Genomic DNA, 14,907 nt, shown 5'->3' on the forward strand with positions numbered 1-14,907 from the left:
TCTCAGCTCCTGTCAGCCCCTACGCCTTGTATGTGGACAGTTAACGTGCAAGCTGGCCCGCTAGGAGAGTGAAATATTTCCCTCTTCCTGACTTTGAATCTGACAAGAACTACCTTATATGCAGCACTGGGAAAATCTTCAATTAGAGCCCCTGCTTTCCCTACAAAGGAGAAGGTTCAACTGGGGTTTTAGCTAACTCCCGCTGCTTAATCCAGGAACACCTAGAGAGAGAGAGAGAGGTTTGGGATTATCTACATCCCAAAAGCCCATGTGATTGATTATATTTTAGCTGCCCATCAGCATCCCTGACATTATTCTTTTTTTCTCCCACCTCTCCTTTAATTCAGCACTGTATGGGTGTTACATTGCGCGCCTCCACCTCCCACACACTCAACACAGCCTACATAGTATTGAAAATGCAACACAGGCCCCCAGATCTGCTCGAGCTTGGCAGTCACAGCCACCGTCAAGGGAGGGCTGCTGCTGGTGGTGGCACGAGATGGTGAGACTCTGGGGGGTTGACAACACAGCAGCTGCGGTAGCCAAAGCAAAGCGGACAAAGCAGTTGAAATGAGAATATATATCTTTTAATGCTGCCGTCGTGTGTTTCAAGTTGAGAAGAAACGTTTAGCGACCGCCCAATGAATAGAGATGAGAAGTCTTTGACATGTCCATGTTGGAGGAAAGGAGTGTGTTCTGCTGGCCTATAGCCTGAGGACACAATCCACAGATTGAGATGGCAGCAATAATAGAAGACAGAGCAGCTAACAGGGGGTCCACTTACAATAATAGAAATCCCTTTTTTAGGATGGCATTGAGGCATTGGAGAGCACCAACATTTGAGCGCACTTGGAGTTAGTGTTTCTGGAGAACGCTTGTTGTCAAAATCAGTTTTTGACATTTAGCAGTGAATATCTCCTCTCAATTCACTACCTGACTGAATTTGTGAAGTGCACTGAAAAAAAAACAGTGTTAATACTCAGCGTAGGCTCGGGGGCCCCTACCGTAGCTAGTAACAACCCTGTTCACAGAGCCTAGGCTGTTCATTAACACTGGCATTTTTTTTCAGCCCACACACAGTACGGACAGGTAGCGGATCGTGGAGAGATATTCACTGATCTTGACAAAAAGAGATTTTGACAACAAGCGTTCTACAGAATCGCTCAGTCCCCCTTCTATGTGAGGGTTTCCACTGGTCCTATTAAACAGTAAGCAGTGGTGAATTGCACTCTAAGAACAGACTAATAACAGAAGTTAATTGATTGATGATCACAGCACTCATAGCACCAGCATCACTTAAATGTAGCACTGTTACATCACTCCTCAAATCTGACTAGACTACACAGACGGCCATTTTGATTAATGAGATTTTGACAGAGAGTGGGCTACTGGGTAGAAAAGATGCTGCAAATTGTTGAACTGCTTTTCTGAAAGTTGCTATAGGTGTGCTATCATGTCTTTCTACAGCAACATAGCCATGTATGATTCATAACGTTTTAATAAATAATAAATAAAAAATAAATCATTTCGTTAAGAGAAACACTTGATCTAACTTTCCCTGCAACCAAGCAACCAGCACACTGTCGCATCACTCGGAGAGATTGCTATGAGAATCAACACCTTGCAGAGACAACCCCATTCAAAGGCAAATTCAAACGACAGCGAATTGCACCACTTCAAGAGTCATCATGGCATTGCACTGAGAGTATGTCCTCACTAGAAGTATGACAAGATAGATAACACATAGGAAGTATTGCGCAGTAGTTGAGTCATCATTAACAACTTAAAAAGAAAATTAAATATGGACAGCGAGGTTGAGGATGACAGGAAAGGAAACCCACAAGAGCGACTGCAGCCAGCCATCCCAATTACACAGCGGCCACGCAGGGACTAAAGCAAACAACAATTACCTTTATCTGATGGTCATTTTTGCTTGGTTTCCTGTGTATTTTAGAGAGCCACGGTGAATCGTTGTCTTATGTAAACTGTCTAGCGGAGAGGCAGTTTCGTGGCTATAAAAGCTACACACAAATCGAAATGTTTAGCTAACGAAGTGATCGATGGAAAGAGCTCGTGAGTCAAATCGGACATCAGCTCAAAAGGATGAGCCGTGACACACCATTCAGTAACGTTACGAACTTAAGATAACTAAACTTTTTGAAGTGTAGTTTTCTCTCAGTTGAGACACCTGAAATCATTGAATGGGTCGCGCGGACGTTTAGCAGAATACAAAACAACTCCCTCGGCTGTTGTTAAACAAAATACTAACGGTGTTGTTGTCGCCTGTGTGTGTCAGTGAATAGACCCAACAGAGTAGAGAGTGCACTCACCTACCTTGAGTTATTTCCACCTTGTCGGCGTTTTCGAGAGGAAAAAAGCCGCTCGCGCTGGTCAGTCCCCAGCATACACAAACCGCCACGGCCGGGTAGATAAAAACAAAGCCGCTGCAAAGAAGTTCGTAACAGAAAAAAAAACCTCTGCAAGTTCTTCACCTTTGTGCCTGTAGTAGTTGTTCGCACACTCCGCAGACCGCCTCTCGGTTTGTTCAAATCAGAAGTTCATCCAAAGTTGCTGCGGTTCGCTCCGCCTCGCTCGCGACGAAGATGAGGTCACCGCCTCCCGCAAACTCCTCCGTGCCTGTACCCTCGCGATATGAACCAGAGCGGTCGTTCTGGTTGCAAACTAAAATCTCGCGATATGATGAGCGGACCCGAAGAATGCCAGTGAAAGGCATAGAAGTGAAGGGTGGGCGGCGTTGCTGTGGCAACAAACTCGAATAGGCTTATTTTACTAGCATGGCTTTTCTCCTGAAGCAACTGGTGTAGGCTACTTGTGTTGCAGGTTTGGGTGTTGATGAACACTGCAAAATGATGAAACCCTGGTGTCTGTATATTTCACCATCTAGCCTATTATAGATGTCCAGGTAGGCAGCCAGGTAACAGCAAAATAACTGGACAACCATCAGAAGTGAGATAGGCCATAGCCTATTGCTGTAAGGTCTGGGTTCCTTCATAATATGGCTTAGCCTATTTAGGCTTAATCAATGTAATAAACCACAGTTGTAGACCTACTGTAGCACCTTGGGTAGTTAGTTTAGAACGGGACAATGTTGAAAAGGAATGCACATTATGAATAGGATAGGCCAATTAGCCTACCAGTATTGACTCTCCTTTAAGCCTACTCCCAATACTGGATGCAATTGCTATATCCTAATAAGATGTTTGAACTGCAATTAAGGAAAACAAATAACAAAATGTTCACAGTGAGTGACTATGAGAAGTTCCGCAGGACTATATAGCGACCTAAGACATTTGCTCCACAGGCTTTGAAATAGGCTAACCCTCTTATCGCGTTAACACATGTTGTAGGCCTATGGTATGACAGAGACAGGATATTGAATATGCATTCACCACCCCTGTGTTAGTCAAGTAGACACAAAGTTATTCCACATAAGGTAGCCTACTTCACAGGGTTTGGGGAGTTTTTGTGCAATGTTAAAGCCTATCCATAAGCAGATAGCACATTCTTGTTCTAAGACTTAGGATAATTTTCTTTATTTATAAGTAGCCTAGCCTCAATGGGTGTAATTTATAGGTCTATTTAGTAGCCTACTAGTGATGTGCAGCTCCCTCTAGAGACACTTAACGCTTTATACAACTGTTTTCACATCTGTAGGAATCATTTAAAAAATTAACAGACTTCGATGTACATTTTCAGAATTCACTGTTATTTGTTGACCTTTGGAAAAGCAGGAGGGCATCTAGGCATCCCTGAGATCATCTAATTTATTAAAAACCAGTGCATTAGTATTTAGTAACCTACATGTTTACCAATTTATTATTGATGTGGTTTTCAATGCCACCCAGCACACAGCTGTTGCATCATGTAACATCCCCCCTATGTGCAAGCCTATTCATTAAATTGACATAGCGATTGACGTTTAAGAAAAAACATTAACATATGTAGGAATGATTTTAACTTAAATGCCGTAAGCCCCACAGCTTTGCTCATCCTGCCAGCTTGCTTTCCTCACGTAAATGAATTATTTCAGCATTACATTTTAATTAGAAATGAGAAAGAGCAGTGCCCTAATTAAATCAGCTCAGCAGGTATATACCAACATAAGGAGTGGGTGAGTAATAGTGTGTGGGATTCACAGGATTCCATCTCTCTCTCTCTTTCTCTCTCTCTCTCTCTCTCTCTCTCATATATTCACCTATGCATGATTACAACATTGTTCTCTGTGTCCTCTGTCTATCTGTCTGTCTCTCTGTCTCTCTTTTCTTTCTCGATAATTATGTGTGTAACATTTTTTATCTTCACTTTCTCATTCTCTCTCCAAATCTCCTTCACCTAAACCTGCATTGTTCTAAAATCCCGGATTACATAACAATCTAATGAATAGGCCTACAAGGGAAAAAGAGATAACCGTCATTAAAATCTGCCTATAGCTTTGTACGACTTAACACTCTACCTTCCCCATTCTGTCACCGGGCGGACATTTACGTGGGCGCATTGTTCTCTGGTGGGAAAAACTGCTCCCCAAAGGATTAGTTCAAGTACAGTCTAATTGGGTTAGTCACAGAAAGAAATACAGTGTTGATTAAAAGCAGTGATAGGCCACATCACCAACAATAGAACGGCAGTCAGTGAGACTTTACTGTATGTTCTCTGCCAATAATATGGTGAAGCATGGGTTACCTCGGCGGCAGAAAATAGAAATAATTTGATTTGAAAGAGTGTTATGGACTTACATGGTATACTGCAAGAGATAAGTGTCCTGTTTCTATATCAGGTATAGGATCTTTATGAAGACCCTAAACTACCGTTACATCATTATAGGACTAAAAGATGAAAGGCATGGAGGCAGTGGCTGTCTATGCAGCCTATCAAAAAACTGAGTAGTGATGCAGAGGAGGGTGTGTGTGTGTGTGTGTGTGTGTGTGTGTGTGTGTGTGTGTCTTTTAGTGTGTGTACCAATGATGCAACTCGAAACTCACTTAACAGCTCACTTTCCCTGAGTGTACGAATTGAAAGACTGTTGAGGGGAAAAACATAGCTATATTCCTGTTCTTTACTCACCTACGTGCGTACAATCTTATAGATATACTTGTCTTTATGCATGCACCAATACAACGTTTTTTATTTTGATATCAATTCTGATACCTGTGCTGATGCTGAGTACCTATCTAATTCAATATTCATAATGGAAAAATTTAATTTTACATTAACATTGACAAAACACATATTGTAATATGTGTTTCGGTCATGTCACTGCTGACACTACATGCCTATTGTCTGTATTGGATTGGTGCATCCTTCTACTAAACTCCTTGTATACTTTTTTTGTGGCTACTTAACTGCTTTGTCAATAATCAGGAAATGATCAAATGTGTGCACTGCAGGATGTGCAACTTAATTTTCTTCATTTTACACTTTAAAACGTAACAAAACGTAACCCTCCAATGTGCAATTTGCATTGTTGGACAATATTGTCCATTCAAAACTGTATCAAAAACATAACCATTTGGAAATACTTCAGAATTGCCACACATTCCTTTTTCAAGCCAGGAGCGGTGCCCCAGTTTCATGCTGAAGTTTAATTACATAAAGTATATGTGCTAGTTACTAATTGTATTACATTGTGTTTGTTTTCATAGTAAATAAGTCAGTGTGGCCCAGTTCCATATTGCATGGCCTACTAATTTGCATAAAGTGTTTGCCATGTACACTAACTGCTCTAGTGTGTTGTTTTTTTCTTTTAGCTTACAAAAACAACAACAACATAGTAATGCACGTTTTGTGCAGGATATGAAGTAGTATCCAATGAAAGTGTGACTTTGGAATACCATATTGGCATTAACCAAGAGAACGCTAAGTGTTTCTTCAAAAATGTATTAATATTTATTTTATTAATTATTTATTAAGTGTTGACTTTCAGTATCCCTCCTGTGCTTTCACCAATTTGTTTTGAATGTTTTGCTGCCGTAAATCGATCCTCCATTACCTTTGTGCATTGCAAAGTGTGGGCAAGGGTGTAGGTCAACACCACACAGTCAAGCATCACGCTTTTCTCCAGAATTTCCCTGAATTACATTTATCACCAGCAAAAGATAATGTTGCAGTTCCTACTTTTCAGCATGGGGAGGTCACAGATTATCGTATGCCTTTTCAGTTTCAAGATTCAAGGTGTTTCACTACAATTACAGCGGCAGTCATTGGCAATGAAATGCCAAGGCTCCTCTCAAGAATGCAATTAAAAGACCTGTCCAAAGATTTTAATTTACCTACACCCCATTTATTGATGTACTTTCAAATTAGGCATTGTGCCTCTTCTCTTTTTTCATGGTATCCCTCTCTCTCTATTAACCAACCAAGGGAAGACCTTCTGACCTTAAAACCTCAGCAGAAATCACTAATATCTAAGATTTATGACAAACTCATGGCTCTGGAAAACAATTCCGCTGTCAAAAGCAAAAATGCTTGGGAGCATGAGCTTGGGGTAGATTTGACAGATCAATGGTGGGATAAGGCTGTGCATAATATATGCTCATCTTCTCCTTGTGCCAGGCTGCAGCGTAAACAGTTTAAAGTGTTACATAGAGTCCATTTTATCGGAAATGTATCCAAATGTTGTGGACCAACGTGACGGGTGCCACGCCTCCTCTTGTAACTTGAGTCATATGTTTTTTTACTGTCCCAGACTAAACAGATTCTGGAATGACTTTTCTATGACCATGACAAAGGTTCTAGCAGCCCAAATGAAAACAGACCCCTTTATTGCAATATTTGGAACCCTATCTCAACAACCCCATATCACAGCCTTACAATCAGAAACATTAGCCTTTACTTCCCTTCTGGCAAGACGCCGTATTTTACTTATGTGGAAATCCCCTAATCCCCCATCAATTCAAATCTGGCTCCAAGATGTTGTGGTTTTTTTTAAATTCGAGAAAATTAAATTAACAGTGAAAGGCTGCACTGACAAATTCACAAAAAAAATTGTCTTCTTTTATAACTTATTTCAATTCTCTATCAACCCTGGCCCAAAACTGGCCTTTTTTTTGTTTTGTCTTGTGGAATTTTTCATGACAACTTCTATGCATTTTTGTGTGAATGCTTGTTTTTTTTGTGTGTGAAAAATGAAAAAATCCAATGAATAAATGAAAGAAAAAAAAGAAATTAAAAAATAAAGAATGCAATAAAAGAAAAAAATGTCAAATAGAAACACACAAGTGAAAAGAGCCACCTGAGACACAAATAAACACAAAAGTAGTGCAAGGACACAGTGCAGATAAAAAGTTTAGAGATAAAGTGCACCATATAATGTAGAATGCAAAATAAAGTTCATTTACATGTTGACCGTAGGTAATGCCGAGGTATAGTTCCTATCTTTGCATTTGCAGCGCTGTGTACAATTGTGTGCTACTATTATTTTCCATGTTCTGTCTTGATGGTATGATTGATCTGTAAAGAAATCTTAATGAGTAAGGCTGTTGTTACAGTAAAGCGCCCACTCTTCTTCCTAGCATGCCCTTCACTTCACAGCATCAAACATGCCCTTTAAAAATCAGATGGTGGCACTGCAGTAGCTGAACCATTACGTCTTGTCTGAGATATATTAAGATGTCAAATAGTGAAATGTCAGACATGAAGCAGCGACCACCTACAACTACAGGATGCCTTACCACAGCAGTCAATCAGAGAAGGGGCACCGGTTGGAATTCCTGGTCTGTGTTGCCCTTGGAAGCTGAAGGAATGAGAAGAATGGGCCCCATTCACTAAAGTTCCACTCAAGCGGAGCTCCTACACTAATAGAGATTGACACGAAGAAAAGGCGACAAGTTATATTCACACACACTGACTCTTTTGTCTCCGTCACTATGGGGCATTATGCAGACAAGTGTGCTCTGAAAATAGACTAGAATTGGATGTGCTTGTTTTTCATAAGTGGGAGACCACTGTGTCTTGATTGGAGTGTGTGTGTATGTGTGTGTGTGTGTGTGTGCGTACCCAAATGAGTGTTTTTCGTCGCACATTGTTCTTGTGAGGGTGAAGTGGTTTTTCTGCTTTGGCTCAGTGATTGGCAGACATTTTGGGGCTGACAGGAGGTGACAGGCACTGATGAAGTTCAGTCAAATTATCAAAAGAAGTAGATGATGCTCAAAGATGGAGCATCATCCCTCACATCCCTCACATCTTGTCAAAGACTGTGGGACATTTTGAGCGGAGGGGATTCTCTATGCCCCAATGCGTGCCTACAGAACAGCATCAATCAAATGCAACGGTTGAACACCAAAGAGAAACTAAAAATAAAACTGAAGGAAGCGTCTGCAGCAGTGCTATGAGGTAATTATTCCATACAACTGTGCTTTGAGCTAAACGCTGACTTCCGCATGCAACCATACTGACGGATAACATGCTTGTGTTAAGCTGCTAATGTTAGCCATACTCAAGGTAGTTAAAGGTGGATTCAGTGATTCTGGAGAAAGCTTGTTGTCAAAATCACTTTTTGTCACCGTATTGAGTGTGCGCTTACATTTCTTTTGGTGTTAATATACACAACGTAGGCTCTGTAAACATGCTATTTTTGCTGATGTTTTGTCATAAACCAAAACATAAAACAGATAGATGTTTACCTGATGATGATGCAAGGTGAAAAGTTATAACTCATTCATCCTTACAAGACAGCCTGTATCTGGGCCAAATTGCACAGCATTCGAGACAATAGTTAGTCAACATTCCACCAATAACTGAAAATGTCAACCTGCTGGTGGGGCTGGAGTAAAATCCATTTTTCTCATTAAAAATAATCTTGTTAGTGGGGGCGCCCTTAGCTCAGTTTGTAGGGCGTCCCCCCCATGGGCCTCGGCCAGCAGCGGACCCGGGTTCGATTCCAGCCCGCGGTCTTCCTCTGCATGTCACTCCCCTCTCTGCCCCATTTCAACTCTGTCTCTACACTATCAATAAAGCATAAAAAATGCCAAAAAAAAAATATCTTTAAAAAATAAATAAAAATAATCATGTTAGTCATGTTGATACCGTGACCTTAAACAGGATAAGCACTTGAGATTAGATGGATGAGGGGTTGCATGTTATAGTAAAGGCTATTAATATATTGATCTTACCCCTGCTGTAGCCATGGGGCTCAGATGTACATGGGTTTGAAGCAGTTTTAGAGCATGACAAAATATACCACTTCATCACAAGCCCTGGGTAATCAGCTTTTATTTGAACACGCCTTAAAGTCCCGGCGTCCACCAAGTCGAATGCCAGTTGCTAAAACAAACAAAGCAAAGACAAGACTAAGGCCCGGTATAAGCCATCAATTATTTACAGCGTGTAGATTTTATGGGTGGTGCACCGTGCTTGAACTGCATGCCAGATTGAATGAACCGATTATGTCAGCATGAACTACATCAGCCAATAGACACATTTGAATGCAGTAGCCAGAGGTTTCCACCTGTTGATTTATAACATAATATGTTGAATTAACACATTTTTACTCAAATGTGGAGAGTTGGACCTCAGTCAAACAACAACAACAATACAACAACGTAAATTCAAATTAGTTTTTTCAGCTGGAAAGAAAGTGTTAGGGGATAAGAAACACTTTATGTTATGAAAGTAAAAACCAAAACAAAAATCAATATAGCGAGGCAGGCATTCTTCTTTTTATCCTCGGTAAATTCTCCCCATCCTCACTCAGTGTGGCAGCAGGTTAAATAGAAGAAAAAAATCAACGCATGCAAAGAAAAAAATCTTATTCACAAAATATACAGTAGCTACAGTAAATGATTTCCCATGCAGCTAAGAGCTAAAGCAACTTTGCAGAATTAAAAGATAGTGAAATCGTTGTCTTTGACCGGTCCTTCACCTTTTTTTCCCCCACCACATGCAGCTACCAGGGATCTCTATACATCTGTCTTATGGGTATTTCAGTTATCATTGTGCATGCTTCATGCAAGCTCCACTACCAAGCTGAGGCATGAATAACTTATAAAGGGATTTGTACGTTAAAGAAAGTGCACTGCCAGAGCTGAATATATAGTGTCTACATGTAGTGTTCTCCGTATCTTTAGCATGGAAAAGAAGCAGGTGGTTTCTGGGAGGATTAACATCCGAGCTGCCAGGCGAAGGCTATGATCCCCACCATCCCAGGGCTGCCTTTGCAAAGTTCAGGAACTTACAGAGAACTCTTTTAAGATGTGTAAGGGCAAAGGCATAGACAGAGTACAAGTTCAAAGTACTTCCCATTTGGCTTCACAGTCACACACACACACACACACACACACACACACACACACACACACACACACACACACACACACACACACACACACACACACACCTCACCACGAAGAGAGCTGGAGCAGTGTGACTCAACGCTGGTGTGAAAACACAGTGGAGAGGTGGGAGGATGACATCACAGCACCCCACGCAGAAGAACAAGTGCCTTGGAGTTGGACCCCGTTCAAGCATCCACACACACACACACACACACACACACACACACACACACACACATACCTATATATGTGTATGAACGCACACTCAACCTCTGCCGCCTCTCAATTGCACCAAACGCCCCCGCCAAACGTGCACACACACCGACACACACACACACACACACACACACACACACACACACACACACACACACACACACACACACACACAGTAAACATTTCCTCGCCAGAAATAGCGCCGGTTGTCCTGAGGAGACATTGGGAGTTGTTATGTTTTTGATTTCCAACTTCATTTTGGGGGAGGGGGTTGGGGTGGAAGAGGCCAGCCAATGGTTGGCCAGGATACGGACACGCTCTGACAGGATTTGGAGGCTGAGGTTGGGAGAGAAAAAAAAAGAGAAAGATTTTGAAAGGAGAAGGTCCCCTGCACCTCAGATGCTGCAGAACTCCACCAATCCCCTTGTGTGTGTCTGTCTGTGCATCATACGTATGTCTGAGCCCACATTCGGTGCATCTTCCCCCTCCCTCACAATAGGCCCAAACTCCAGCATATTGCGCTTATGGCACAAGTAGAAAAAGAGGTGTGATTAATTGACAAACAGAAATCCTCCCAGTATACATACTGCAATCAAAATGCAAGAACACTCACACACACATGCTCTGTGTTTCTAAAGCGATTGAAAGGAAAAGGAGGCCGGATTACAGCTAGATCTGTGTGACGAGTTACTGATGCAGTGATTCAACCAGCATAAACCTCATTTCAACGTGCTCTCTCCTCTCCTCGGCAGGGATTAGTAATAGTTAACCAATCACCATAGGCTTGCAAATCAACACTTGAGTCATGCAAACCAGGTAGCTTTCGACAAAACAATCACTGCTCAGTTTGGTAGCTGATGTGTGGACCCTTTTTATCAAAGGACATAGTCATTTATTACCAGATAAAAATTGCTAGTTGGAAAGGTTGATGTTTAAATTCTCAGTTTTCACCTTAAAGCTGTATCCATTTTTTTTGGGCCACTTGAGGGCAGCGGAAACAACTTCTTAACACAACAGTGATATAGTATTAGTTTATAAAGTTAGGAGGGCAAAAGGATTCAATGCTTGATACATATGGCTGCACACCTACACTGCTTCATCTGAATGTGCGTGTTACAGTCTATTTTTCCACTGCGTATGTTCCTGGCACGCAGCTCTGGCCATTGAAGCAACAGTCTGGCTTGGCGGGGTGCTTCAGCAGTTAATTAAAGCTGCCAGGTATTTTAGGATTAAGAGTGGGTGAGTGAGAAAGGGCCCCTGGTGGCTTGAGCGCGAAGCCATCATCCCATGGGTAACGACAGTGGCCGTGAACACTTGATTGCACTGATTGTGACTCCAGGTGAACCATGTTGTTGTCTTCACAATAGAACTGATGAGTCGATCTTTCTTTTCTTTTTTCTTTGCCAGTGATACCTTTGATCCATTTTGTATTGAGATGTCACCGTGAAAGCCAGCAAATGATTCTGCTGCTTACAAGTGTGCAAATGTGCAATGTTTTCCTTTCCTGACATGGCAAAATGATTCGTCACCAAAAAAATAATCATTCCACGATAAAGAGAAAATGTATTGTAATAATTTCTCCAAATGTATGTAAATGTAATGATTATATAGGGATCCCTTGAGAACACCTTACGAATACAGAAGAGATGTATGTAGGCCTACAGAAATCTCCAAAAATACATGCTACTGTGCCTGCCTGTCTGTCTGTCTGTTGTGTGAATAAGTTATTGATTGCTAATACATCAACATTTCGAATGACATGTAATAACTTGTCAAAAAGACAAAATAGTTGTCTGTAAGTAACCTGACTTTTGAAAAAACTAAATAATAATGCAGTCAGCAACTTTAGACTGGCAGCAGAGGATATTTTATATTTCTCCTCTCCTTATCTAGGTGGACCTCCATCTTGACAGAACTGTACAAATCAAAGCTTGTACTGTACGGTGTAGAAGTCAGGGTCAGTCACCTCAATCTCTTGTTCGAACATGAATGAACTTTTTGTAGTCTTTTTCTGTCTCACTTTCCCACGCACATATTACATCACCCTAACTCCATCAAGAACACTGACACACGCACACACACACACACACACACACACACACACACACACACACACACACACACACACACACACACACACACACACACACACACACACACACACACAATATGGCCGAATGTGAGTCCTGGAGTTACGTGGTTGGGGATCGTAATGCAGAAAACAATGATGATGATGAATGCCTCTGCTCACTACAGCAAACACTGAACTAACCTTGTGTGTGTATGTGTGTGTGTGTGTGTGTGTGTGTGTGTGTGTGTGTGTATGTGTGTATGTGTCTGTGTGTGTGTGTGTGTTAGTGGGTGCGTGCGTGCGCGTGTGTGTTAGTGGGTGCTATGTGTCAGCTTGCAAGTAGACTTGTTATGCTGTCCGCGTGTCCATGTGTCACTCAGCCTCAGTGATGGAGACTGAGCTGTCATATCTGCCAACCAGACAACAGTTCCTCATGCATATTCATCACTATGCGGATCTCAGCCCAGATAGCTTTAATGAGTTCACAACATTAACAACTCAGATGAGGTGATGAAGAAAAGCCGTGCAGCTATTTTCTTTTCTTTTTTTCTTTAATATATAATTATATAATATATGTTATTGTAATTTACTTGGTGCACTTATGGTCATTTTATCATGTATTTAAAGGTGTAGTCAGCAATTCTGGAATTTCTAGTGCAAATACACAGCCTAGGCTCTGTAAACTGGTATGAAAACAGAGGGTATGTATGTAAACGAATGGGGCCCACCGTAGCAACACGCCCGTTTACATAGCACTTTGAATTAACAATGGAATTTCTTTCAGCGCACAAACAGTACGTACAGGATCGGGAGGATATATTCACTGATTTTGACGAAAAGGGATTTTGACAAGCGTTTTCCAGAATTTCTGACTGACAGGTAGGAACAATGGGTTCGTTAGGCTTCATCAAGTATTCACGTTAACCTTTAAAAGTAACCACCAGATGGCAAATGCATGATAACCGTTGCAACTGGTGGTTCTGTCATGTTTCCTGTAATGCAACACTTCTAATTGCTAATACATATCTCACCATATCTCTTTCTTCCCCACTGCCCTCAGACTCCTAAACAACTGATAGGAGTCTGCTGTTACTGTTGTTATTGTTATTATTCTACCTCAGGACTGCCACCACTGTTTACATTTTTACATTTTGGTTATGCACAACGGCACACTTTCTTGGATTTGCACCATTACGTTTTATTTTATTTTAACTTTAATTTCTTGTTTTACCTAGTTGCTGCTCATCTATTTGCCTTGTAAATTGTATATTCTGTATTGTTGCGGCTTTTTTTCTATGTTGCTTCTATGTCTTTCTTGGCATTCAGTCTGTGGAAGACAAAGGAAGAATTTCATTGTATGACTGAGAACATGTTTCTTATTCTGCATATGACAACTAACACTTTGAATCTTGAATTGAATCTTGAATGAAGTGCCTTACACTCTTAAAGCAGGCTCTGTAAACTGAGCTGTCAAACACAATGATGGGGAAGTCTGTCATCTAGTGGTCTAAGTAGGAAGCAACCTAAACGTCTCTTTAGAAGCCCCTTTTCTCTCAATACGGCAACTCCTGTCCACTTTAGACAAAGGATGGGCAGAATATGTAGTATAAAAAGAGCTCATTGCAATGGATATCACTCTTGGCATGAATCTTCCTCACACTCAAATGACACCTGCTCGCATTTAGGTTTACCCTGCTTCTGTTCAAATTGTATGTTTGCACACAAATATACAGGTTTGGTGCTTGCATTAAAATATATCGTTGCTCGCACAGACTTCCTCGTTCCAGTTTATGGCTCTTAATTCAAATATTTGCTTATTCCAACCGCAGTGCAACATTTCTGGATGGTTACATAACCAAGAAGACACTCTGGCACTAGTTCGTATATATATGCAAGTCTTTACTCATAAACATTTGACATCTTTTCTCAAAGAATAACATGTTGCATTTCACATGTTGCATGTAATAATATATTTTTCCACAAATACAAGTTAAAGAAAAGAAAGGGGGAAAGTAGTTCTTGAAAACAACACAGATACATTGTGTATCTAGAGTTAATTCCAGAACATCATTCAGTACCACATACTATCATTTCACACAGTGCACAGATAAAACACTTCTCTTTTTTTTTGTTGTTGCATTAAGTATTACTAAGTTGCAAAGAAAATTGGCCAAAGTTTTAAATCTCCAACAGGCAACTCTGGTCAAATACTCTAGTTGTATTACGGTCGGTTGATTATTAACTTCATTGAAGTTGTCATAAAAGAAAGGAGGATTGCATGCAACACTCTCGCTTGTGAAGGCTGAGGGTGGGGGGGAAAGAAATGGCATC

At 41.0% G+C, this 14,907-nt stretch overlaps 1 protein-coding gene across 2 annotated transcripts in view; it reads right to left on the reverse strand.

The window, feature by feature from the left end:
- sipa1l1 (signal-induced proliferation-associated 1 like 1) overlaps positions 1–2,484 on the reverse strand; it is a 90,626-nt gene extending 88,142 nt beyond the window's left edge. Inside the window, exon 1 of one of the 2 annotated variants that reach the window (XM_080048343.1) lies at positions 2,335–2,484. The gene's annotated coding sequence lies outside the window, so the exon portion shown is untranslated. Of the gene's footprint in view, positions 1–2,330 lie in introns of both variants that reach the window. The other variant, XM_080048344.1, reaches the window with a different exon arrangement.
- Positions 2,485–14,907: the final 12,423 nt, after the last annotated feature.

The sequence above is a fragment of the Ammodytes marinus genome (assembly GCF_949987685.1).
Source record: "Ammodytes marinus genome assembly, chromosome: 19".
In the NCBI taxonomy this organism is placed as follows: Eukaryota; Metazoa; Chordata; class Actinopteri; order Uranoscopiformes; family Ammodytidae; genus Ammodytes; species Ammodytes marinus.